The sequence below is a fragment of the Bubalus kerabau genome, chromosome 13, assembly GCF_029407905.1.
Source record: "Bubalus kerabau isolate K-KA32 ecotype Philippines breed swamp buffalo chromosome 13, PCC_UOA_SB_1v2, whole genome shotgun sequence".
In the NCBI taxonomy this organism is placed as follows: domain Eukaryota; kingdom Metazoa; phylum Chordata; class Mammalia; order Artiodactyla; family Bovidae; genus Bubalus; species Bubalus kerabau.
Window position 1 is genome coordinate 44,616,199 of NC_073636.1, and position 27,253 is coordinate 44,643,451.

A 27,253-nucleotide genomic window follows, 5' to 3' on the forward strand; every position below is an offset into this window, starting at 1 on the left:
ATTTTTTCTCCTATGATTTCCTACACTAATTACCAAATATAAATGCTTCCTGTCCTCAAGTTAAACTTTAGCAGTTATAATATAGATGACACAATAAACAAAAAGATTAGTACATATATACAGAGACAGATTAGAAGGATAATTTAGATAATAAAATGAAAATCAATATTGAATTGAAGCCTTGCCTGATGAAAGTGGTTCTCCATTTGAGTAATTAAGTGAAACTGTTTTGGCACATATATGTGCCCATTTGGCTCGGAGCAAAATAGTAAGGATTGATGGGTTTTCAACTTGAAACAAGTGAAAAATCTAGATTAAAAAGTCAATCACCGTTTCTTTTAAAATAACACAAATCCTTCCATCATCTTTTAAAATTATCTTATCCATTGACAATCTTTCTCAAGGAAGTTGAATTGATTTCATCTTTAATTAGTTATAATCTCTCAAAGGACTATGCAGTTATGCTTTCATATAACTGCCCTTTATAAGTGCCAAAACCATATTTCTGCTTTCTCATGAGAATATGTCTTAAGATAGGTCTCACATTTTGTAGGGACAAAGCCATCAGCGCCTGTAGTTGAATTAGTCTCTGGTAGCATGGTACTGTCCCATCTACATGACTGGTTGAATGATCCATGCAAAGTATAAATAGAATACAGAGTCTTTTGCTCAAACTTACTTATACATTTTTTTCAAAAGATCTAAAATGATGAATTCTATAAATCAAAGAAAAAGAAATATGTTAAGCCAATGTCCTGTACACATTTGCCAGATTAATATAAATATATATATACATATATACATTCTTAAAAATTACTTCAGTGACCATAAAAACAAGAAAAAAGAATATATCTCATCTAAGAAAGATCAAATGTAAATATTAAAGGTCCACAAATTTAAGTATTTGAGGAGAAGACTTTTATCAGGCTATCAGTCAAGAAGTGCCTAAAACAAAGACTATTAAACAGGGCTATTACCTATGGCCTTAAATAACTAAGGCTCACTCCTGAGACCTACAAAAGTCAGGATGAATGGTGGGGTTATTTGGGACCTTGGTTACCACCAGTTATAAGCATCAGTGGACACATTCTCATTCTCTGCTCATGACACTGAATTGCTGTGGTCTCCTGGACAGAGATAAACTTGAAGACGGGCATTGATTTTCACTAAGTAATTGCCTTTGTAGATGTTGGAGTAATGTCTCAAAGTTGCTTAAAAAAAGAGAATACATAAGCAAACTGTTAGAGAGAAACATCAAGTAACAGAAACTTAAAAGAAACAGAAGAAATGCTGTTTACACAAAAAAATAAATATCCATAAAAACAGGATAAAATGTTGTCTTCTTGAAATAAGGACAGGGTGCAAGAAAAGATAAAAGGAACAATCAGATAAACAAGAAGTAGTTACTTGATATGAAACACGAGAGCAGGCATTTTTCTTTTTAATGTGTTAGAAGATGACTAGGAAGAAAAAACTCAGAAAGCAGAACAAAGGAAACTGAGGTTAAACCAGCAAAGACAGACAGAACTTGTGGAAACAGGTAACAGAAGAGTGTTTTGGGTGACAGTGGAGTAAAGCTAGAGTCCAGATTGGGGCAGAGGGCAGAGGGGTGCAGGGGCCCCTGTCTGGTGCCACTCTCCCTTGTTGTGGAGGCTCCCCACCGCTCGCCCTACCCCCCGCTTTGGGAGTGTTTCATTCACTAAATTCTAGCAGAACAGATTAAACTATCATCAACCAATCTAATACACTGATTTTTTAAAATCTTAATGAAGCATAAACTTATATGCTTCTATGCTTCTTGAAAAAACATAACATTTTTTGAAATCTTGCAAAAATCTCGCATGCACAAAACAATGGTCTGTCTCCTCACCTTTGATGCCTAGGAGCTGCTGTGAGAATCTCACCACCTCAGCCACTTTCATGGGTCACTCAAGCGATGGAGAAATCAAACCTGCTGACGCCTGATCCTAGACTTCCAGCCCCCTGAACTATGAGACCTTACTTTGCCAAAAGCAGAGACATTACTTTGCCAACAAAGGTCTGTTTAGTCAAAGCTATGGTTTTTCCAGTAGTCATGTATGGATGTGAGAGTTGGACTATAAAGAAAGCTGAGCACTGAAGAGTTGATGCTTTTGAACTGTGGTGTTGGAGCAAGATTCTTGAGAATCCCTTGGACTCCAAGGAGATCCAACCAGTCCATCCTAAAGGAAATCAGTCCTGAATATTCATTGGAAAGACTGATGCTGAAGCTGAAACTCCAATATTTTGGCCACCCATGAGGCCAAAACTGACCCATTGAAAAGACCCTGATGCTGGGAAAGATTGAAGGCAGGATGTAAAGGGACAACAGATAATGAGATGGTTGGATGGCATCACTGACTCAATGGGCATGAGTTTGAACAAGCTCCAGGAGTTGGTGATGGACAGAGAAGCCTGGCATGCTGCAGTCCATGAGATCTCAAAGAGTCAGACATTACTGAGTGACTGAACTGAACTGAACTGTGAGAAATAAATACCTGCTGCTTAAGTTGCCTTGTCTGTGGTGTTTTGTTGCAGCAGCCAAACTGACTAAGGCACTTATCTTTCCCCAGAGGTTCTCAGGGCCCAGAAAGAATGTGCTCACACTGGACTATTTTACGTTATGGCTCGAGGAACCAGTTTGTGTCCTTTTACCATGACAGTCAGTGAGGAGGGCTGGTGCAGGTCCCAGTGAATACGCCTGGGTCCAAATTACTAGGCTAAACTCACTAACTCAGCAAACATAAAATGAAAGGATCTTAAAACAAAATTATGGCATGCCGCTAAGTCGCTTCAGTCATGTCCGGCTCTGTGCGGCCCCATAGACGGCAGCCCACCAGACTCCGCTGACCCTGGGATTCTCCAGGCAAGAATACTGGAGTGGGTTGCCATTTCCTTCTTCAATGCATGAAAGAGAAAAGTGAAAGTGAAGTCGCTCAGTCGTGTCCGACTCTTAGCGACCCCATGGACTGCAGCCTACCAGGCTCCTCCGTCCATGGATTTTCCAGGCAAGAGTACTGGAGTGGGATGTCACTGCCTTCTCTGAAATTATGGCATAGTCCCTGCCAATTTTCCAACCATTTTAAACAGTTTTGCAAAACATAGCTGAAACCAGGAATATCAGTGCTGCTCCCAAAGGTAGGGTTGCTGTTGTTCATTCACTAAGTTGTATTCAACTCTTTGCAACCCCATGAACTGCAACATGCCAGGCTTCCCTGTCCTTCACCATCTCCTGGAGTTTGTTCAAACTCATGTCCATTGAGTCAGTGACACCATGCAACTATCTCATCCTCTGTCACCCTCTTCTCCTCCTGCCCTCAATCTTTGCCAGTATCAAGAGTCTTTTCCAATGAGATGGCTCTTCTTATCAGGTGGCCAAAGCATTGATGCTCCAGCATCAGTCCTTCCAATGAATATTCAGAGTTGATTTTCTTTAGGATTGACTGGTTTGATATCCTTGCAGTCCAAGGGACTCTCAAGCATCTTCTCCAACACCACAATTCGAAAACATCAATTCTTTGGCACTCAGCCTTCTTTATGGTTGAGCTCTCACATCTGTACATGACTACTGGAAAAACCATAACTTTGACTATACAGACCTTTGTCAGTAAAGTGATGTCTCTGCTTTTTAATATACTGTCTAGGTTTGTCATAACTTGTCTTTCAAGGAGCAAGTGTGTTAAATTTATGGCTGTTAAATTTATATCACCATCCACAGTGATTTTAGAGCCCAAGAAAAGTAGGATGGCCCACCACAAAATTCTCTCAAAGCTTAAGGGAGAAGAAATACGTAATATCTACTTGTCTTGAATAATCTCAGAATGATCACAAATTGATTTGTTAAGAAAAGCAATAGATAATTTCATTCCAAAGAAAACCACACACTCATTATAATCAGGGATCATTAGCAATTGTGATCAGAGAGTCAAATCTGTGTTTGTGACTTTTAGATTATTTTGCTGCCTGAAAGACAAGGATTGAACTAAAGGGATTTAAAAGAAAAAAAATACTCTGTGTTCATGTTGCTTTTTGAGCCATCAACCTCATACCAATGGATACCAGCTTGCTGTGTGTGGCACTCTGAGTAAGGTGTGAAGATCATGTGTGCACAGGTAGAAAATGGTGTGATTCTGATGTGGTCACACGAGGATCTCAGGTCTGAGTCTGAGGCCATCTTTAGCCTTATCTTTCAGTGATTCTCCACTCTCTTCCTTGGGAGAAAACTTGAAGCCAAGACTTCTGATCAGCACATGTCCACAACATTCTGTGTAGAGTTTTCCCTCTATAAAATGATACATATCTTTAAATCAAAAGAGTGAGGTAAGTGATCATTCCTAAGATCTTCTATACCCATTTTTCAAGGATGACTTAGAATCTTATTCTAAGGGGATAGAAATTCTTTCCACCGGCCAGTACCAGAGAAGATCTGCAGTCATCCATCTCTGAGCATCCTTGCACTATCTCCCAGAGCAGAATTTTGACCTGCCACAGCCGGTTCCCATGCCCCCGCTTCCCTTCCTTGAGCCCGTTGCTGGCCCCAAGCCCCCTGACTTTCCCAACCCCTTCCTAGCTCCCGCTCTGGTTCAGTGCCCATGCCTTTGTGGGCTTGGGGAAAATGTAGGCAGGTAGAAATAAATAGTTTGGAGCTGAGGTGGACTGGAGGGGCAGATCCCATCAGGTCAGGTGGCCGGGCAAAGTTGCAACAGCCGTTGTGTTATTGTCACTCTAAAAACAAAATTCACCTTTTTAAATGGGCCCTGAAGACCCCATCCCCCTTTCCTATCAGCCTGCACCCTGGGATGTGGCTGGGTTTCTCGGCCTCTGGAGTCTCTGAAATTCCAAAGGCCCTAAGAGATGCCCTATCCTCTCACCGCTTGAAAAACCAGTCTGCTTCTTCAGTGTCCACTTCCAGTCCTTGTCCTACACAGACAGCTCTGTGCTTCCAACAAAGGGGAACCGATGTCTCTGCCTGTTCTGATAATGATCTTTGCCAGTAAGACACTGGAATGCTCAATCCTGTGAATTTGGTCTCCATGGAATTTTCTGGCCCACACTTTGTGTTTTAGTTGGCTTCCTTCTTTTTATTGACTTCCCTGGTGGCTCAGATGGTAAAGCATCAGCCTATAATACAGGAGACCCAGGTTCAATCCCTGGGTTGGGAAGATCTTCTGGAGAAGGAAATGGCAACCCACTCCAGTACTGTTGCTGGAAAATCCCATGGACAGAGGAGCGTGGTAGGCTACAGTTCATAGGGTTGCAAAGAGTCGGACATGAGTGAGCAACTTCACTTTCACTTCTTTTTATTATTGCTGTGGTCCAGTCAGATATTTAATTGTCTGGAGTCCCAGCTGATTGGTACTGCAACTGGCTCCAAGAGTGGAACTTCACTGGGAACATCCACTTTCATGTCCCTCTTATTTGACACTGTTTTTCAGGAAAGGCCCATTATCTACCTCTCATGGTACTGGAAACTTCTTGTTAATTCTTATTCTTCAGAGCAATATCTCCTAGTCTCCTGTGTGTCTTCCTTAGATCCCTTGAAACAGCTCATGGAAAAGGTACCAGTTTCACTTGAGTGGCGGAAAGAGCAGACTGTCTCATACTTGGTGTGGCTGTCACAGGCAAACTCTCTAAGAAAGGGGTCCTTGGAGAGGCTCCGAGCACCCTCTGACCACGCAGGCAGCCCGATCCCCACGCAGCTCTCCTAAGATGCTCACAGCCAACTGCTCCTCTGGGCCTTTATAAAATCACATCCATTACATCATTTAGTAAGAGAGATCCTAGTCTGAGGGGCCCCAAGCCCTGACCTGGGTGTTTCTCTGTGGCACAGGATTGAGAAATTTCAGAAAGGCTCTGAAACACGCATGCCATGCCCAGGAGTGCATCCAGGTCTCTGCCCAGTGGAGACCAGTGGGAGGTCTCCCCTCCTGTCCACAGACCCTCCCAGGACAGAGAGAGAGGCCCAAGAGTCCCCCTAAGACACGCATATCCCAGGAAGACTAGAATGTGCTCACTGAACGCAGCCTTCATAGCTTAACTAAATGCATGACAGAACCCACCGATCCAACAACAGCAATGAAAAATAACAGGAATGCACAGCCTCATTTTTTTATAAAGACTGGGCAGCAATTATAGAAACCAATTAGTAAGCTCTTTCCACTCAGCACCAAGATCTGTCATCAACCTAATGGCTGTCCTCAGCACACTGTTACTAAGTGGCCACATCTGCGGGATGTTGTGCCAGACGCTCCTGAGAGCGAGTTACTCTGTACCCGCAGGGCCGGGCCTGAGTACAGATGCAGCAGGCTGGGTGCCCAGACTGTAGAACACATGCACACACACACACACACACACTCACACACAGATTCACACACAAGCACACACACATGCTCACACACAAGCACACATACCCACTCACACACACGCTCACACACAGACACATACACACAGATTCACACACATACACAGATTCACACACAAGCATACACATGTGCTCACACACAGACTCACACACAATTTCACACACACCCACTCACACACATTTCACATAAACAGACACACACACACACAGTCACAGACTCACTTGATCACACACACATGCTCTCACACACACATGCTTACACACAAATGCACACATACATATATACCCACACAATCATGCACATACACACATATGCATGCACACTCACACACATGCTCAAGCACAGACTCACACACACACAAACACACACACAGGCTCACATACACACTCACACGTTCACACACATGTACACACATATGCATGATGTCTAATTATTCATGTATGTTTTGCAATGAATTGGGTACCTCATTTAACAGAACTGAGAAAAGAACTTGATTATGTGCCATCTCATTGCACAATGTTTATGAATTAAAACCAAAAGATTTTCAGTGCAGATGGCAGAGAATGCAGGCCTGCCAATCTGGCTCCCTCTGCAGAGTAACAAATCATATTTTAACTGCTCCAGAGAAAACCATTATACATAGTACTCTTACATAGAATCTTTTTGTTCTGTGATGAATAGCTTAATATAAATGATTATCCCTAATTCATCTATACAGTCAGAATGACTTTTTCTCTATTTCTAGGTGAGGTGTTATTGTGAGATGTCATCCCCTAATTCTCCTTTATCTAGGCTCTGGAACCTCACATTCTGATGTTCCCCCAGGAGAATTTATAACTCTGATAAGAGAAATTCTGATATTCGACTGCCATTTACTATTCTGCTACTGAGATGGGACAGAACCTGAAGTCAGGACCCATCACCTACCTGTGTACACTGACGGCCTTTTACTCTGTTGGCTGCTGAGGGAAAGGCCAGGGCCCTGGCAGCAGCCTGCAGTAATGTCTCTGGAGTTAAGGGAAGGCTCCTGCCTGTTCTTCCTCCAGCCCCACGGCAGTCTGGGCCGCTCCCCTCCTGTCCTCTCTGCCCAGGTGCTGGCAGGGTCCTCCCTTACATCCCTAATCTCACAGCCACCACCACAGCCTGTCGTCATCGCTCTCCTCAGCTTGCTGTGGTTTGGAGTAATGTTTTGCCTTTCTCAGTTAACAAGAACATAAACTAAATGAGAAGAGAAAAGTGTGTCTGTTTGGTTCACTTTCATAGCCCCATGTCTAGACCAAAGCCTAGCACATAGAAAGTGCCCTGTAAATATTTGTTGAATTAATAAATCATCTAGTGCCATGTGCCTCCAGATAACAGACTTTGGAAGTTAAATGTGACTTCCATTCTTCTACACATTGTATCACAAAACCTTTGCCAAGTGATGAAAAGTTGAGAGGCAAGCCCTCAATTCACTTCTGCTATCTGCCCCTGCCCCACCCACCTTCTCCTGGGGTATCTGGCAAGCAGGGGAACTACCTTAGTCGCATGGCTCTTCCCCTGGCAGTTATCCCAGTGCTTCCAGGCCTGTTGAGTGGGTCTTGTATGGATACCCACACCAGTCCACCTGGGGACATACATCCCTGTGAGACTGGCAGACTGAGCAATTCTTCAGTGCTGGTTTATCCCTGGGCCCCTGGAAAGGCTTGTTTGTAGGCTTGTGTAATGTACAGGGTAATATATGGTACATTTCTTCACTGATTCATCCCTTCCTATATCTGCATAGTCTCCTTTAAATTGTTTTGGAAACTAAAGGGAAGATGGTTTGCAAGGGGTGGAGGAGGTGAGAGTTGAGAAATATCACATATAGTCTTCAAAACACTTGAAGTCCTTTACTTTTTTATGCTTCTTAATTTAATTACAAACCAAAACCAATATATGACACTTGAGATACTCTGGACCTCAATCTATCTTTCCCATCTGCTTATCTATTTATCTATCTACCAATCTACACACACACACACACACACAGAAACATGAATATTATTCTGATAATTACTCAGAATCCCATGTTAGGCTAAGTCAGGTTTATATTTGAAACTACAGGAGACAAGATGACCTTCTTTCTGAAATGTTCAACATCTCAGACATACTGTCACAGAACACATAAATGACCTTTTATGAATGTTTTGGTTGAATATCTCTTATAATAAACCTATCCAGGAGATTATATAATAAGACGTGTGTGCTTTAAATGACATTTTCTTGAAAACATTTTAGAAAATAAGTCACTAAAGCTCTGTAAAAGATTAGGCTAAATTACATTATTAAACCTGACTGGATTCCATTATAGCTTAATATTTGAAAATAAATATGTAATGACTTAGGATCTGTGTCTTCTAAACAGAAAAGAAAGGTGTATGTGAGTGTGTTTTCATGGAAATATGAAGAGCCCTGAGTTAACTGCTGCTGTTTCCTGCCTGCCACACAACCGGTCTTTTTGAGACAAAACTGTGTCTTTCTCTAGATCTGCTGAAAGGTCAGAGGTTTCCAGGGCAGTCACTACTCAGTTGTCATTGATGACATGCTGAATTTCATGACTGCTTTGTGACATGTGTCCACTCCAAATAATATAAAACATCAAACATTCACAGCCAAGCAGTATCTCATTGTCTTAATTAGTATGGAGTGATACACAAACGTTATTTTAAACATAACCGAACATAACTTTCTCCTGATCTTTGTCTTATAAAGTCTTCTCAACCAGCTTCTGTCTTGTCATTAATATTCCCTCTTTTAGTTTGAAACATACTTATGTATGTTAAAAACAGAGGCATTTGTACTGAGCTTTCTTAAAATTACAGTGAGGGGTTGATTTTCTTAAAGGATTAAAATGAAAACACATATTTCTCCCTCCCACAATTTTATTTTCTTAATCTATATTATTATTATTGGCTGCTCTGTGTGACATGTGGGATCTAGTTCCCTGACTGGGGATCAAACCTAGGTCCTGGGCAGTGAGAACATGGAGTTGTAACCACTGGACCACCATGGAATTCATAGTTTTCAATAAGGTTGATCAAAGCCACATTTTCACTTGTTTAAGTCTTTAACTCCAACTAAAGTATAGATTGTTATTGTTTAGTCGCTAAGGCATGTCTGACTCTTTGCAACCCTATGGACTGTAACTCGTCAGGCTCCCCTGGAATTCTCCATGGAATTCTCCAGGCAAGAACACTGAAGTGGGTTGCCATTCCCTTCTTCAGGGGATCTTCTCAACCTGGGATTGAACCCCTGGCTCCTGCCTTGACAGGCAGATTCTTTGCCATCAGAGCCACCAGGGAAGCCTGATAAAATAAAGACAGTGAAGACAAAAAGAAATTGCACCAACAGCATCTTATAAAGCAGAACCCTTTATGTTGCTTCTTCATGCTATTCCTGATTTACAACCTTGTTCTGAGCCTGAAGCCTGTCTGTGGCATATGAAAATAGAAACAGGCAAATAAGCATTTAAATCTCACTGAGTGGTTCTGATCACTTGAATACTTATTATCCTGCTAGATCACTTCTGTACAGACAAAAATAAGTAACATACCCAAGATATGAGAATCTCAGCCCAAAATGAAGCTGCGTAGGGACCTCAATCCTGTACTCCAGTCAGAGCAACTATTTCCATCCTCTTCACTCTTTTATTTGAAACCAACTTTTCCTTAAAGTTTTTAAAAATTACAGTAGATTTAAATTTTCTGTTTTTAGTTCCTTAATTATCTCTTTTCTTCCTACATGGCTTACATCTTAAAATTCTAGTTTTGTCAAAAAATGTTCAGTTGAAACTTTTTAGGAGGCATACTTGTTACTGAAAAATTAATCAGCAAAAAATCAGTGAGCTAATTTTAATGATGATTACTATTTTAATGGGGGAATATTTTTAGCTCTATTTGGAATGCAAAGATGCTCTCTGACTCGGTGAGATTGAAAGTGAGTACACACTGCGCTGTGCCACATCCAACAGGCCCTGATAGCACATTTTCCTAATTCAAATTAGAGCGCTATTTATAGACTCCCATGGAAACGCTGCAGTGCAGGTAGTGAGCACACTGTGCGGGAGGAGACCCAGTTCTGACTGGCGGGTGATGAGACAGCGCCTGCAAGGGCTGCAGCCAGTTAACCATCCTGCTGAGACTTGCAAAGATTTCATTCTACTCTATTTTCCTTGTTTTATGAGGAAAAAACATATATATATCTATCAATTTAGGTTAAAGCCGTAAACTACTGTATTATACCTGCTGGGGTATGTTTATGACGCTCATTCATCAAAAGTGAGTGCTGTGTGTCTAGTATTTAGCCCAAGTGCAGGATGGAATTTTCCATAGAACATCATGTTATGAATTGCTATGACTCATAATAGGTTCCCATAAATAAGCCCTCCATGAAAAGTGTATTGTAATAGTCGTCGTGAAATAGCCACGCCAATAGGTTTCGACCTCCATATCCGTGATGTGAGCTACATCTTCTGTCATTTGTTTTCACAGTGGAAGCATTGGATGAAACCATAATATTTACAGCTGCACATTTGTTCTCTGTCGTGGTAATGTATTGGGAGGCGGTGTCCTGCTCTAACAGCCTGGGCCAAGCAGAGTGGAGGAAGGGAGAGAGTCAAGGTTCACACAGTGTTGCCGCAAAAAGGTACATGTGTAGCCACTCCTTTCTAGAACATTCCTGCTGAAGAAACTGCTCCATTCAAAGATTTTTTAAAAAATAATGACACTACTGCTTTGGAGAGGAGCTTCATGGAACTAGAAGTAATAATAATAATAGTAGTAACAACAATAAGAACAAGAGTGAGGGGGACTTCCCTGGTGGTCCAGTGGTTAAGAATCTGCCTTGCAATGCGGGAGACCTGGGTTCGATCCTTGGGTTGGGAAGATCCCCTGGATAAGGGAAGTACTGACTCCAGCCTTCTGGCCTGGAGAATTCCATGGACTATATAGTTTATGGAGTCGCGCAAAGAGTCAGACACAGCTGAGTGACTTTCACTTTGCAATGCAGGTGACATGGATTCAATCCCGGGTGGGGAAATTAATTTCCCACATTCTGCGGAGCAACTAAGCCAGCACACCGCAGCAGTGCGTCCAAGGGCCACAACTAGAGAATCCGTGCACCGCAACGAGAGATCCTGTGTGATGCAATGAAGATCCTGTGTGCCACAACTTAGACCCGACACAGCCAAATAAATAACTATCTGAAAAAACTAGAGTGAGGTGTCTGTGGCTTCTCCATACCCAGGTAGCCAGAGGAGCTGCATCTCTGACAGTGACCAAAGGCATCTCTCTGCCCACCCCTTCCTTCCCCTCACCCAGCAGACTGTGGATAAATGAACAATCAGGGCTTTTGACTTCAGTAGCTACCAGCCTGCAACTAAAAAATGTCAACTTTGGCAAGTAGCATCCATCAAAGAGTAAAAAGGTGGATCCATTATCGACTCAGTCACACTCAGCCCTGAGACAGGCCCAGAAATGAGCCTCCTGTGGCAAAGGTGGAATAAAATTAAACGGAATCATCTTCCTTTCCCTGAGAGACATTTTTGTTAGCCATCTCTGCGGCTTAAATTATTTACTTAACCTTTCATAGTAAATGAAATAGCCACCTTATTGGATAAATGCACACTTTCATTTTTCAGTGCTATGGCTTTAAATGTTTCAAAGCATCTCATTTACAGAAAATGTCTCATGGCCACTGCCCTCGGGGTTGCCCGCATGCCTCGGTGGCTGTGGTCACATGTGCTGGAGGTGCCTCCCACAAGCGTGGACTCACATATATAATATTTCAGGATATATTTCAGGGCTTGTGAAAACAGACAATGGAACAGAATGACTTCTCTCCCCTCTCACTTCCTATATAAAGACAACAGGAAAAAAGTTATTATATTACAAACAAAGATACTGTGACTATTCTTATTAAGATCTTATATATTCAACTTTTCTTGAGTAGCTTTTAAATGCAAGTTTTGCTGAATATAATGGAACATAAATATTTATATGATAAAACATCCTCTTACCTTAGAGAAGTCTATTGTGACAAACATAGATAGTCAGACACCCAGCCCCACCCTGACGTCTTGGGTAATAGATCATTTAACTCTCGTCATTCTATTGTTCTCTCATGAGATATATACTTCTAGAGCTCAGAATTTGTCCAAACCCACTTGGGATTGTAAACATCTTCCCCAAGGACTTTTCATTCTGGGCTGTTGGATGCTGTTTATATAATCAGCTCATTGTCCTCAAGTTTCCACCCACCTCAACTCCTCACCCAGTCTACTGAGCATAATAGAACACACAACATGAGTCTCACCATCGTGTCTAGACTTTCAACTGCCTGATTCCCATGAGTCCCTGGTCACCTCTTCCTTTCTGTTGCCTCAAGTATGTGTTCTGACACGCATTTCTTCCCTTTTACTTTCTTGGCACTCTCCCATCTCAGACTGAGTTGTCCCAGAAAGAGACCAGGGTATGGGGCAAGAATTTATTACAAAAATTCTTTCAGGAGAAAGCAAGGGTGTGAGATGACCAGTGAAAGCGAGGTTCGGGCGGAGTGTGGCTCTGTGCCATCCCTGGAGGGGCTTCCATGCTCTGGGTCAGCTCAGTCCCAGAGGTGGGGCTGCAGAGCAGAGGCACGGGCTCTGGACTCTTCCAGAGTGACCCCCTGTAGAGGGTCCCTGTGCTGCAGAGCATGAGGGGCAGGGGAACAGACTGAGGGTGACGAGGGCCGGAGGTCTGGATGACAGGACGGGTGCTGCCAGCTCTCTGGTGTTCAGGTCCAGCACTTGGCCAACACATCCACTTTAGCTCCTGTTTTACAAATAAATTCCTTTGTGATGCTGCATTTCCCCTTATATAGCAGTTCAGTGTAAGAACACTGAGTATCTCATACTTAACATGGACCATTCATCAGTCATGCTTCTATTTATAGAATTTTTCAAATGAAAATTTGCCTCCAGCAATGTGTAACGAAAACTGGAAAAATGAAAGGAAGGCTGAAAAGTATTCCTGTGTATGTTACCCCAGCCCCCAACACCAATCTAATAAAATAGCGGTATAAATTACGTTTAAGGTTTAGGTTATGTATCTTCTTTGAAAAGCAGAGGAAAAAAGAAAATGAACAGAAATAGCGAGTCATGGGTTTTTATAATTGGATGTTTGTAAGATGTTTCAGAACTCTTAATAAGGAGATGGAAGAAAATGACATCTATTGAGAATCTCCTGAGTTAGTGCATGGAAGTGGCCTCATTTAATTGGCATACCTATCATTATGGTTGAATTGAACTCTTTATTTTCTTGATGAATAAACTAAGGTCTAAATTAAACTACTTGTCTACAGTCAACTTACAGAAAGAAAAGTGAGATTCAAATCTGGTTTTCCTCACTCAAAAATGGCAGTTGTGCCTTTTTACTTACAGTATTTACATCATAAATAACTAACAGGGAAGAACACAGATATTGAGGGACAGAAAAACATTACTTAGGAGTCAAATATTTGAATCTTGTTGCTTTACCTGAACTAAAATAATTAATAACTAGATGCCTAAAATTGCCTTGACTTCTATCATATAGTTAAGTGATTTTAGAGTATAAGCTTAAAATCACATGTTTTTACTATAAACTACAACAATCACTGGGCCATGGTTGGATTTATGTTATAGTTACATATTGCGTGAACTTTCACTCAACTAAAGAATTATTTAGTATTTACTATGTTTTGGGGGGAATGGGGATAAAAAGATGATTAAGCATAATCTCTATTATCAAACAAGCTTAGTATCTCAGAATTGGAATCAAATAAGTTTACTGAAATGCTGTAGGATTAGACAGAAGATGCGCTCTGTGTCCTCTGAGCACTAACAATAGGACGGTCAGTTCTACATGGGAGGCTTAGAACAGGCTTCACAAAGAGGATTATTTTTAATAAAGTCTTTAAAATTAATAGGTACTTATCAGCCAAGAGGGGGAAAGAAGAAATTCTGTCAGAAATGGGAACAGGAGAAGAATCCAAACACGTGAATCAGCATGACTTGTAAGCAAAATTGCAAGTAGAAGCTCTCAGGACCCGGGTTATCTGTGGTACCTAGTTGAAGCAAGAAGTCTCATTCAATGTATCAGTTCAGTTCGGTTCAGCCAGTCATGTCCGACTCTTTGAGACCCCATGGACTGCAGCATGCCAGGCTTCTCTGTCCATCACCAACTCCTGGAGCTTGCTCAAACTCATGTCCATCGATTCGGTGATACCATTCAATGTATAATATAAAGTAATTCATTATGAAACATTTGAGAAACTGTGCAAAGAAAAGGCCACTAATGCTCTTTTTTGTGTGTTTATCAAACTTTTATTGAAGGAAAAATACCTCAAGGAAAGCAAACAGGTTATGTGAACAGTGAGAGTGAATTGTCACAAGGGGGACCATCCTGTGGAACTCCCACCCTCTGCTGTCCATCACCCCAGCCCGGTCCAGGGACATATCATTACCTCCCCCAGCCTCTCCCTCCTAAGGCCAGGTGGCCACGTGGTGAGCTCTGACCAAGGTCACCTGAGTCCAGGGGGCGCTACTCTGCAGCAGTAGCCTTGCCTTTCTGTGTGTCTTTACGTTTCATCATCAACATACAGATGCCAGGCAGGGCAGACCCTCAAGACGGACCCAAGCGGGCCCTGAGTCATCACAAGGCTTTCTGACAACCGGAAACACAAGCTGGAAGTTAACTTCCTCCTGAGGAGGAAGGAACACTGACTGTGTTAAACCACTGAGACATCTGTGTCCTTCTGTTACAGCAGCCAACACCACTCACATTCTAACCAGGAACTGAATCGACCCATGGGGCAGCAAATGGAGGTCCTGTAGGAAAGGAGAAGCTTCAATTTGAGGAAATTTAACTTGCTTGCGTGACTGCAGCGTAGCCTGTTTGTAGGCAGCAAGGAGCGGGTGAGGGCTCAGGCTGAGGAGAGCAGCGGGCAGATGCATGGTGTCTTGTGCCTCTGCTGTTGCTGTCAAGATTCATTTTGATATTTGGCAAATCTAATACAGTTATGTTAAGTTTAAAAATAAAATAAAATTTAAAAAAATAAAAAAAATAAAAAAAAAAAAAGAGTGATCATAAAAGATCCCTGAATGGAAAAGAAATGTGATCACATCTTTGTTTCAAAATTGTAACCCTGTCTTCCCCACGACTACAGACGGAGGAGAAGAGGGGGTTGAAACCCCTTGTCTGGAGACCACGCTCAGGCATCCACAGGCAGGAACACCCTGACCCCCTTGGCGTCCTGGCCTCTGGAGGGCAGGCCCAGTCCAGCCACGGAGCTGGCTGTCCACAGAGGCATAGCAGGGACGTCCTCCTCTGGGTTCCCACAGCTCGGACGGAGGAGGTTTGAGTCTGCATAGCCCCTCTGGGCTGTACCAGTGGAGTGGGCCACTCTAGCACAACAGTCCCCATCCAATTTCAGACAGAGTTCCTCTCTGAGACCATGGCTCTGAGCCCACAGCTGTGCGACACCAGCCACAGAAATGTGACTGGCAGTATGCACATGCAGGTCCACTCCTCTGGGTATAAGATCCCCTGAGAGGGGATCTCTGGGCCTTACCTGGTGAGTCGCCAAGCTAAGAGTCATCAGACTCAAGGCATGACACCAATGGCCAGAGGGCCCACCCTTCCATTGAGTTGAGGTCACCAGTCCCTGCTCCCTGGGTGCATGGCACTGTGTTGGGGAGGGTCTTTACTGCAAGGACCCAAGGGGAAGGCAGGTTACCAAGGTCCTTCTGCTTGGTCAGAATGCAAAAAACTCCTAAGCACACAATGGGGCTTCTCACCTTCTGGACTATTGATACTTCGGGGTCCAAGGATGCTTGGCGTTGGTGGGGTGGTGGGGAGGTGTGAGGGTCAGAAGGCCTCCAGATGGGTGTGCCCTGGGCAGAACCACCCCCAGCCAAAAAAGACTGTCCAAGAGATGCTTCCAGTGATGGAGAGAGTTATTTTGGACAGGAAAACATTTCTACTTTGTAGTCAGTTACTTCAGAACCCAAGGAAAGCATCCAATGGACTCTTAATTTTGAGAAATCTCCCTCCATTTGCAAAGTGCTCGAGGTCTGAGAGCTAACTCTTTGTCTATTCAACATCCCGAAGATGAGGCTGAGGTTTCAAGCCTGAACACAGCCTCCTAGGTCCCTCAGTCCAGCTGAGGGGCCTGTTCTAACACACTTTACATCCGTGTGAGCAAAATTGCATCAGAATGGCTCAAATAGAAAGGCCACGCTGCATGATTCATTTCAGAAGAGCAGTTCAAAAAGTGAGCCCTATTTTAAAAATTCACATTTTTATTTTTATCCAGAACTCTGGTAGTTCCACTAGAGACAAATGATTCCTTCTCAGAGGGGCAATAAGAAGCGGTTTAATCTTGGCCTTCTATTGCTTGAAAATATTCCACCTCTGGGAACTCATTTCATATTTTAAGCTCCCAAAAAAGAACAGAAGAATTTAGCAGACCCCCACATGACCACATGTTGCTAATAGAATGGCTTGTCATTCGAGAAATGTCTGCCTTTATGAGAAGACAGTGGATATCATCTACTACAGGATGGATTGCAATGCAGGGCAGACCTGCACATTTTGATCTTGTCCAATATTTGTCACTCAATAGGCACTGATGATTTGTTCATATATTTAAAATACATTTATTGATAATTGTCTGGACATTTTCTGAAGAACTGGGAACTATTCTTTGGACAAAGGATGACACAGGTCCACAGAAGACACCTTCGGTCACGTGGGAGATGAAATCCCACATGGGGAGGTCGGGTGCTCCCGTGTGAAGGGTGCGTTACTGGGTTCTGGGCCTGGCAAGGCTCCTGTGGATGCAGCATCGAAACAGGAGAAGGTGACGAGATGACCTTGGGGGAGAGGGAGTGTCCTAAGCACCCTGAGGTGTCACCATGAAGGTCCCCCCACCACAAGGTCTCATACACAACCCTCAGAACTTGGAGCTCAGCAACCAGCAGCCCAGATGTGCTAAGCTCAACTCTTCTTCTCTCTGGGGAAACAGAAGGGAGAGATGCTTCCAGGGGACCCAGTGCAGGTGGGTCCCCACCCTTGTGCACACTGACTCAAAACAGGAAACCTTGGAAACCTTCTGCTTCTGCTGATCCCTTCTCCAATCTTCTCTGACTTTCTAGAAGCTCCTAACTTCCCAGTTAGGACTCAAGAATCCTAACTGTCAGTACTAATCAAATAGGCTCTTAATTAGTTATGTTTCCTGTGATTTTTGGCTTTCTCAACAAGAAAACAACAATAAATTCTTCCAAGTCAGAGAACGTGTCCCTCGTATTTGCTCTGTACATTCCAGTGAGCCATACCCACGTCTGCACACAAGCCGTGCTTAGATCTGTGAGGGAGGGACTCGGGTGAGTGTAAGATGAGGAGCAGAGATGTGTGTGTGAGTGGGAAGGATGCCCTCCTGCAAGAGGTGCCTGCAGACGCAGTGGTTCTCACCAGTCAGAGGGGTCTTTCTTCTCAGACAGTCCAGGGAGGGTGAATAGGCTCCGCTCCCAAGAGTCACAGCCAGAGCCAAACAATCCAGGCAGCTCACTGTCCTGAACACACATCTCCCCCATCCTTGCAGCTGACGTCCAGCCAGGAGGAAAGAGGTCTCTTATGGGCAAGTTAAACATATCCTCATATGTACAGATGTTACTGATGCCCATATTCTATAAGATTTTGATGACAGGGCACCAGGCCGTCTGGGAATGATTGTCTAAAGGGGCAGCTGTGCCCAGAAAGAATGAGGAACCCCCTTAAGGAGTCTCCTCCACTGATCACACCCTCTAATACTCTCAAGAGTATTTATTTGCTTCCATCCACTCATTGGAAGCCCTTTCTTTTGAATCTCTTTCATACCTAGAGATACAGGAAGTATTTTAAGCAGAAAGTTGCTTCTGAAACAGCCTAAGATCATTATCTGGGATTTGTGCACCTGGAATAGAAGAAAAGATGACTGCATCATCCCCTCCACCTCCACCAGAGGCCACAGAAGAACGACTGTTTAGCTTTTTGAGCTGAAATGAAAGAATCAAGATTAAATAGCCACTTACACACATAACACCATTTTCTCAGTATTCTTAAATGAAAGACACTTATCAATAAGGTATTGGTAACCTGCAAAAGTAATTTATTACCTGGAGTAGTCAGACTCACAGAGAGAAGAGTAGAATGATGGTTGCCAGGGGATGAAAGGGAGGGAAGAAAGAGGAGGTGGTATTTAGGTAGAGTTTAGGTTTTATAAGGTGAAAACATCATGGAGATTGGTTGTGCAATACTGAAGCTGCTGCTGCTGCTGCTGCTAAGTCGCTTCAGTCGTATCCGACTCTGTGCATCCTAGCAGTTCTCAACTGTACACTGAAAATGATTCAGTTCAGTTCAGTCGCTCAGTCGTGTCCAACTCTTTGAGACCCCATGAATCGCAGCATGCCAGGCCTCCCTGTCCATCACCAACTCCCGGAGTTCACTCAAACTCATGTCCATCAAGTCGGTGATGCCATCCAGCCATCTCATCCTCTGTCGTCCCCTTCTCCTCCTGCCCCTAATCCCTCCCAGCATCAGGGTCTTTTCCAATGAGTCAACTCTTCACATGAGGTGGCCAAAGTATTGGAGTTTCAGCTTTAGCATCAGTCCTTCCAAAGAACACCCAGGACTGATCTCCTTTAGAATGGACTGGTTGGATCTCCTTGCAGTCCAAGGGACTCTCAAGAGTCTTCTCCAACACCACAGTTCAAAAGTATCAATTCCTCGACTCTCAGCTTTCTTCATAGTCCAAATCTCACATCAATATATGACCACTGGAAAAACCATAGCCTTGACTAGACGGACCTTTGTTGGCAAAGTAATATCTCTGCTTTTGAATATGCTATCTAGGTTGGTCATAACTTTCCTTCCAAGGAGTAAGCATCTTTTAATTTCATGGCTGCAGTCACCATATGCAGTGATTTTGGAGCCCCCAAAAAATAAAGTCTGACACTGTTTCCACTGTTTCCCCATCTATTTCCCATGAAGTAATGGGACCAGATGCCATGATCTTCGTTTTCTGAATGTTGAGCTTCAAGCCAACTTTTTCACTCTCTTCTTTCACTTTCATCAAGAGGCTTTTTAGTTCCTCTTCACTTTCTGCCATAAGGGTGGTGTCATCTGCATATCTCAGGTTATTGATATTTCTCCTGGCAATCTTGATTCCAGCTTGTGCTTCTTCCAGCCCAGCGTTTCTCATGATGTACTCTGCATATAAGTTAAATAAGCAGGGTGACAATACACAGCCTTGACGTACTCCTTTTCCTATTTGGAATCAGTCTGTTGTTCCCATTTTATGTTTTTTTTTTAATCACAATTAATTTTTTTTTAAATATAAGGGAAACCTACAGGAAGCAGAAATAATACTGAGACAATGGAATGGAAATGTTTGGTTGAGCCAGTAAGATTTGAAAGGTTATTTCATGTTTTGGCCACTAGGTCATTTTATTTACTTTAGCAAACGGTTTGTAGCTCCTTTATGTATTCTTTCTAATATCATTCATTCAAAAGATGATTCACTGAACACCTGCCCCAGGGCACTTTACTGTGCTGGAGAGATACTGATTAGCCAAAGCAGTTGTGTTCCCAAAGCCAGCCAGCTTACCTCCATGTGGAGGGCAAAAACGTTACATGTAGGACCCCTGAGCGCAGTGGTTGAAGGCTACCGGTGCACAGTGCAGTGTTTGGGCCACTTTTGTGCCTTTGAGACTCCCTGATGTTTGGCTGACTGTTGCAAGCATGTGAGGGACTGAGTAGAGCCCAGGCTGGGGACAAAGCCTGGTCTCACATGACTCCCGGGCTTCCCAGATGGTGCTAGTGGTAAAGAACCACCTGCCAATGCAGGAGATGCAAGAGACTAGGGTTCAATCTCTGGGTATGGAAGATCCCCTGGAGAAGGAAATGGCAACCCATTCCAGTATTCTTGCCTGGGAAATCCCATGGACAGCAAGCCAGGTGGGCTATAGTCTGTAGGGTTGCAGAGTCAGACATGACTGAAGCGTGCACACACATACATGAGTCCTACTCAGGACTGACCCAGGCCTAAGATGAGCTGAGGAGGAGACCTCCAATGGAAGAACATTTGCATGAAACCAAGGGAAGCGGGGGCATCACAGAGTCAGGAGTGATTGGTGGTAACAAATGCCTGAGAGTAGTCAAGTCTCATGCGTGAAAATTGTCCCAGGACTAGCCAGCATGGGGTCATTGACCTCATACAGGGTATGTCAGTGAGGGAGGGAGGGAGGGGTTAGTCAGACTGCAGGAAGCTAAGAAGCGGGATGTCAGGACGACCACGGCTGAGTGGTTAAGGCAATAGACTACTAATCCACTGTACTCTGGGTTCTAATCCCATCCTCATTGACTCACAGCTTCTGTGCCCTGCCTTCAGCTTGGGCTTCCCAAGTGGTGCCAGTGGTTTTTAAGAAAAAAAAAGTAAACTAAAACCTCTCATGCAAATGCAGGAGATGCAGTTTCCATCAGGAAGGTCCCCTGGAGGAAGTCGTGGCAACCTACTCTAGTATTCTGGGCTTCCGTGATATCTCAGATGGCAAAGAATCTGCCTGCAATGCGGTAGACCAGGTTCAATCCCTGGGTCAGGAAGATCTCCTGGAGAAGAGAATGTCCACCCCCTTCAGGATTCTTGCCTAGAGAATCCCATGGATAGAAGAGCCTGATGGGCTGCAGTCCATGGGGTCACAAAGAGTTGGACACGACTGAGAGACTAACACTACCTAAGAAGGGGTAAGGGGAGGTGGATGGGAAACCAAGGAGGTAGCTGACATTTCTGAGGATATGGCCTGGGACAGGGGAATAGTCAGGAAGTGAGGGTCTGGGTGACTTTCTCAAAGGACACAGAGACATATTTTGAGCATGAAGTGAACTGAAGTGAAAGTAGCTCAGTCGTGTCTGACTCTTTGCGACCCCATGGTCACATACAGTCCACGGAATTCTCCAGGCCAGAATACCGGAGTGGGTAGCCTTTCCTTTCTCCAGGGGATCTTCCCCACCCAGGGATCGAACTGGGGTCTCCTCCATTGCAGGCAGATTCTTTACTAGCGCAAGCTTATCTATTTTCCCACTTACTCTGACAAAGGATGTTCACAGGCCTCTGTTCAATGCTTACAACCTTAGGGAAGGATGAGAGCAGATGCCCTGAAGTGTTGGGAGTTGGCAGAGGGAGTTGGTGGTGTCTGCTGTTTTGGGAGGAAGATTGGAGGGTGGCACAGAGACCCATGTCCTCCAGCCTGTCGACCGGGGGAACTTTGAGGTGAAACTGGAAGCAAGGTGCTCCTGCTTAGCTGTCTCTTCACGCCCTGGGTTTCTGCTCGGCCACTGCAGGGTTATATCACACAAGTGAGGGGGCCGCTTGGCCAGGTAAGGAGGTCTGGGGCCCTTTCCTGAGACATCCCAGCATCCTCTGAGGTGAGGTAGCCACACAGCTGGCCTGCAGGTCTTGAGGAAAAATGGCCAAGATCCACAGGGAGTGTTGTGTGGACCACCTGGGAGAAAGATCTGGACTTCAGGGTGCACCTGGTGGCCAGGAGGGCCACGGTGGGACTAACAGCATCCAGGCAAACAGCCGGGTCAGGGGCATGGACCACATTCGCCAGTCAGTCGGAGAACCAGAAGCAGATTCTAGTGGGACACCAGGTCCTGGAAGGATGGGGAGCCGGGGGCCTGGTGAGGAGCTGAGCCCAGAGGCCTCAGGTTCTCCTTGTCCACCAGGACCCCGAGGAAGCCTGAGAAACAGGCCTGATGAACGTGACCATGTTCCCTAATCAGTGCACTCATCTAACCTCCGATCACCTGAGATGGGAGGTTTGGATTAGCTTTCAGTTAATACATGAGTATCTTTTCTTCACATATCTGAATGAAACACACTCAGATATGTGTCACATTGGGCCCCCTAGAAGCGGGCAGACCTGAGCACATTTACATGTTAGTGATCCAAATGGGGAAGCTGATCAACACAGGGACAGAAGTGTCAACCACCTGCTATGAAGAGGCTGGAAACCAAAAGTTTTAATCGATCCAGTCCTCCCCCACCCCCAACCCTGAATCATTTTCTGAGCAATAAGTTGGAAAATTTCTGTCTGGGTCATTTTTCCATTTCATTAGCCTTGCTTTCGCTTTTCCTGGTAAACACTCTAGCATTGTCTGCTCCTGGAGAACATGCCCAGCTTTGCATCCTGGTTGCTGGAAAAGATGCTGTCTGGGGAGAGGATGCTCCCTAACCTGTGCAAAGTCAGATCTCCCTGGAGCAGATTTTAAACACCGTCCCTCATCAGGGCCCTGGAAGTAGGAAGTGATGGAGTCTGGCCATGCTTCCTCTGCAAGGAAGCAGCTCTGCATTTTGCTGTCATGACCTAGATGGTTCATCCATGACTATTCACAGTCCTTCAGCTTTTGTGTTCGACCTCAGAGCAGGAGCAGCACCAAGGAAGCCCAGAGCATGCCCACCCATCTGTCTTGGCCAGGCTTCCCTCTTTTTGGGGGGTCCTTCCCTCCCAGGCCCCCGGGCTGTGACCTGAGAAGACCCAAATGCCCTCAGTTCTGTTATTACAAGGCTTTCCCAGCCACAGGCCAAGAGGGGACTCACCACCCAGTTCACACTGCCGCATCCAGTGATTCAGCCATCATCTGACATTACTCATCTCCTGGGCAAGTGCCCTTGGAGTCCTGGCAGGAGGCAAGCAGGGACACCCAATCTGACCCGGAAGTCTTTCTCATCGTAGAAGGCCAGCTGAGATTGTCACCTGTGGAGCTCCCCCATAGCCCTCACATGATGGGTGTCATGCACCTATTATTCTGCAAATATTGTGCTGTTGGTGATGGTGGTGTCCGGATGAAGAAACATTCTGAAAAACCCTTTGTGGAAGACCCAGTGAGATGCAATAACCAAGCACTGGTTTTTAAGAGTGCTTCTAGATAGATGACTTTGAAAATAGCCAGGAGGCGGTCTTGCTGAAGCAACTGGAAAACCTTAGGATCAAGTCCACGGGCATTCTGTGAGTGGCCCACATAGAGTCCCCCGCATCACCCAAGGGCAGAGCTGGCAAGAGCTGACCCAGGTTTTAGGCTGTCTTTGGGGTCAGTGATTTCCTCCACTCCCGACCTGTCCTCCTTCCCCTTCCTGGGCTGGGGGCTCTGGCATCAGACGCGGAGACCACAGCCTCACAGAGGCTGGAGTAACCCGCTCCCACACCTCAAAGGCCAGACACCCAAACACAAATGTGGACCTGCTCTGTCTCTCTGATTTAAACCTGAAATAAAATTTGGTGTTGGGGGGATTGGGAAAGGAACAGTGTCTTAAGGATGAGCTCTCTTCTGGGTTTTCTGGAATTGGTCTTCTCATCTGATCAAAGACAAGAAGGACTCCATTTCCAGCAGCAAAGGACTGTTGAGCACACAGTGGTGAAACAGTCACTCAGACCAGATGGTCACCTTCACACACTTGTAGTCATCACATGCCTGTTGAGGATGAGGTTCTGGATGGCCAAGTATTTACTGAGTTTGAACGTTTTGGTGGAAAATACACATAATATCGGGTTGGTTGGTTACTTCTAACTATGCTAGACAACTTAGGAAAAGAAAATGATGTGCTCAGGGCTTTAAATTCCCAGATTAAGATCTGCAGAAGGAACCAGGAAACGTCTAGATTGGCCTGGTAAGAAATCTTCTCCCCTGTAGCCAAAGGGCCTAGACTACTGAAAATTAAGCCCGAAGTCTCATTCTGGAGGTGGCGAGTTACAACCCAAATTGAGTTCCCAAGTTCACAGCATCTGTTTTATTAAATTTAGAATGTTTATTACAAAGGTGTGGATGTATATGAGCAAGTTCCTATGATGCTAGGAATCTGAGCACCTGTTGCTGGGGACTTCCTTTCCTGCTGGAGATGTCAACCCCCTTCTCGTGATAACAGCTCTGATGCCCCACCCAGGAGCTCACCCAGGAGTATAGGCAATATTGGCTCTACTCCTATATTTCTGAGTTGAGAAACCTGAAGCTCACTTAAAATGATTCATATTTTATGTTGATAAAAATAGTACATGTATCTCTGTAGCAATCACTCCAGATGGCTAATCAGTCAAGATCATAGTGATCCCTAGTCCATTTTATTCGATCCTAAGCAGTGCATATAGCCACATCTAACGATAACTATTAAGTAAGATCAGTTAAAGTTACAAACTTAAAGCACTCTAAGCAAGTAAGGTTATAGCAAACCACATTAAGACTGTATCTGTGGTAAAAAAACATCAGAGCCTGCATCACAGGGAGCAAGTGAGATGTGTGGGAATCGACTTGCCCTTTTCTTCCATTAAAGGGCAGAGGTTTTTTTGGGGGGAAAAAAAAACTGGTTCCATTTCCTCCCTGCAAGCTTCCTTTTTAAAATTACAGAACACAACACACATTTCAACATGACTCCACATGACTCAGAGGCCCTTCTTAAAATAAGACCAGACCACATTCCTGGAGACAGAATCACCTCTAACCTTCCAAGCTTGGTCAGCATCACTAACCAGGATGTGTTTTCATTCCTCAGATAGCATGGGAAAGTTCTGATTTCCACAGTTAACCTAGCTGTCAGCCAATTATTTGTTCACTGCAGCTCTAAACAAATTTTGTTTTCTTTTCTCATCGCCTCACCAAGAATGAAAGACAACCCACATAAAACCGCATGTTTTCCAGTATAAATAAAGACTGCCATCTCCAGAAAATAAACGATTCCTGAGATGATTTTTTTGAATAAAGTAGCTTATGAAAGTATGAGATTTAGGACCTTTGGTTTATGCCATTTAGGACCTCCCTGAAGCACTTCAGCTCCGAGAGAAACAGATTTATTCCGAGTTAATTGTGCCAGAAGACTTTTCCTTCTGCAGAACCAGGAAAACTTTTTGGTGCATGTCAAGCCCAACTCAGCATTTTTCTTCTGATTAAAAAATTGAGAAAAGTGAAGGTGCACCCCACCAGTATGTTTACATCGCTTTCCCATCCCACAACAGCGGCTGGTTCACATTGGCAGGATTGTGCACAGAAGCCTAAAGACCAGTGCATCTAACTAGAACATTTCTTGGGGAGCAGGGCAATGAGGCTTGAACTTGAACCTAGAAGACCTGGATTGGAATCTGCTTTCCTACCAGACTGCAGCTCTCAATTTCTTTATTTGAGAAAAGAGGATGAATAACATTGACTCCGAATGTTAATAAAGCAGGCTCATACATGTGGAACTTTTTTCAGGCCCTGAGGACTGTCCACTTGTTGGACAGGATTGCTATTAATAACAGTAGATCCAGAGCTGTCATGACTAACTGGCCTGAACTCCAAAGGGACGGCTGTCTTTCATGCACTGAGTCAGAGTTTCCTTAGCGACGGGGCCCCGGGAGATAAAGAACTGTAATCACTTCCTGTGAGTGATGTCTCTCCCTCAGTCGTACAATGAGTAACATTTATATCACTACTTGAGAACCCCACGCCCCCCAGGCATTTGGTTAAATCAGACTCAGAATAGTGGCTTGGAGGCTTGGCGCCTGCGCTTCAAGACTTCCCAGCCCCTGGTCTGCGCCCCCAGCTGCACTTAGAGACATACAGGCTTTGAAGTAGATCTCTCCAACCCCCTCCCAGACACCCGACAGATGAAGTCATGGACCAGAGGAGCAATCGCCGCCTGAAACAGTCGTCCTCCAGATGTGCCCTTGCTCAGGGTCGGCCCCAAGTGTCACTTCCTGGCGGGAAAAGACTGCTTGTGTTTTGTTTGCATTCAAGACCCTGTTGACAAAGCCCTGCTGCAGGTGTCCCCCTGAAACTGTCACACAGTGACCTTCCTGAGTCAGAAGCGCTGTCAGTATCATCTCAGGTCTCCTCTCTTCTCAGGTCTCCTCTCCTGTGCATATCTGTTCAGGAGAGGTCAGTACCCTGTTTCACTGAGATTTTTAAAAGTCATCCCGTGAAGTCAGATTTTAACAAGGACAGTAATAACAGCACCCCCTCCCCTGTCTGATGCCAGCCTCCCTCTAGCCTGTCTCCTGACTTGATCCTTTAATAGAAGGGCACCTTATCTGATGACCCAAAGTGCTGATTCATTTCCATTCCTTTCACTTCTCCCCACTCTCCTCCCCCATCTCCTGCCCGCTCCCCTGTTTAAGCAGTTGAAGGAATCAGTGGGCCCTTGAACTCCCTTTTCCTGGAGCAAATTTTTTTCACAATCTTAACTTACTCCAAGGAAGATAAAACAAAAACTGCTGAAGCACACCGCGCAAATACAAAATAAATAAGTAGATGCACAAAGGCCACTGTGGTTGTTGGCGCAGATGCTGGGGAGCAGCTGGGGGCTGAGACCAAGATTGGGCTGAGCCTAGGGGCCGCAGCTGGGGCCCGAGTGTGTGAATGGAGCTGAGCTGGCCTCCCACACAACAGGAATTCCTCCAAAACTATGCACTCGGTATGGGAGTACAGGAAAAATGTGTTTAGAATATCACTAAGGAAACTCAGATACATTATCTTTGCCAGAGCACAAAAGACAGTTCAGTTAGTGCCCAGTTCAAAATGACTAAAACAGAGAACATGCGTTGAATGATGCTAGGAAAGCAGAGAAGTAGAAAAAGAAGGTGCCTGGGTTCTTGATGCCCAAACAAGAGTAAGACATGCCCTTCCCCACATCAGGGGGCTTGCTGAAGCTCTTGTTCACAGCCCTCGTTCTCTGCAGGCGAAGAAGAATTAAAAGGAAAGCATTTGGGTCTTCCTGCTCAAAAAGGTTTGGTTGTCATAGATTTCTCTTCCAAATATCAAGATGTTTGT

The 27,253-nt window shown here is 44.5% G+C and overlaps 1 long non-coding RNA gene across 1 annotated transcript in view; it reads right to left on the minus strand.

Annotated features, from left to right (window-relative positions):
* LOC129624968 (uncharacterized) overlaps positions 1–23,168 on the minus strand; it is a 47,528-nt gene extending 24,360 nt beyond the window's left edge. The window contains exon 1 of the long non-coding RNA XR_008701207.1: positions 23,058–23,168. This is a non-coding gene — a long non-coding RNA (uncharacterized LOC129624968). The remainder of the gene's footprint in view (positions 1–23,057) is intronic.
* Positions 23,169–27,253: the final 4,085 nt, after the last annotated feature.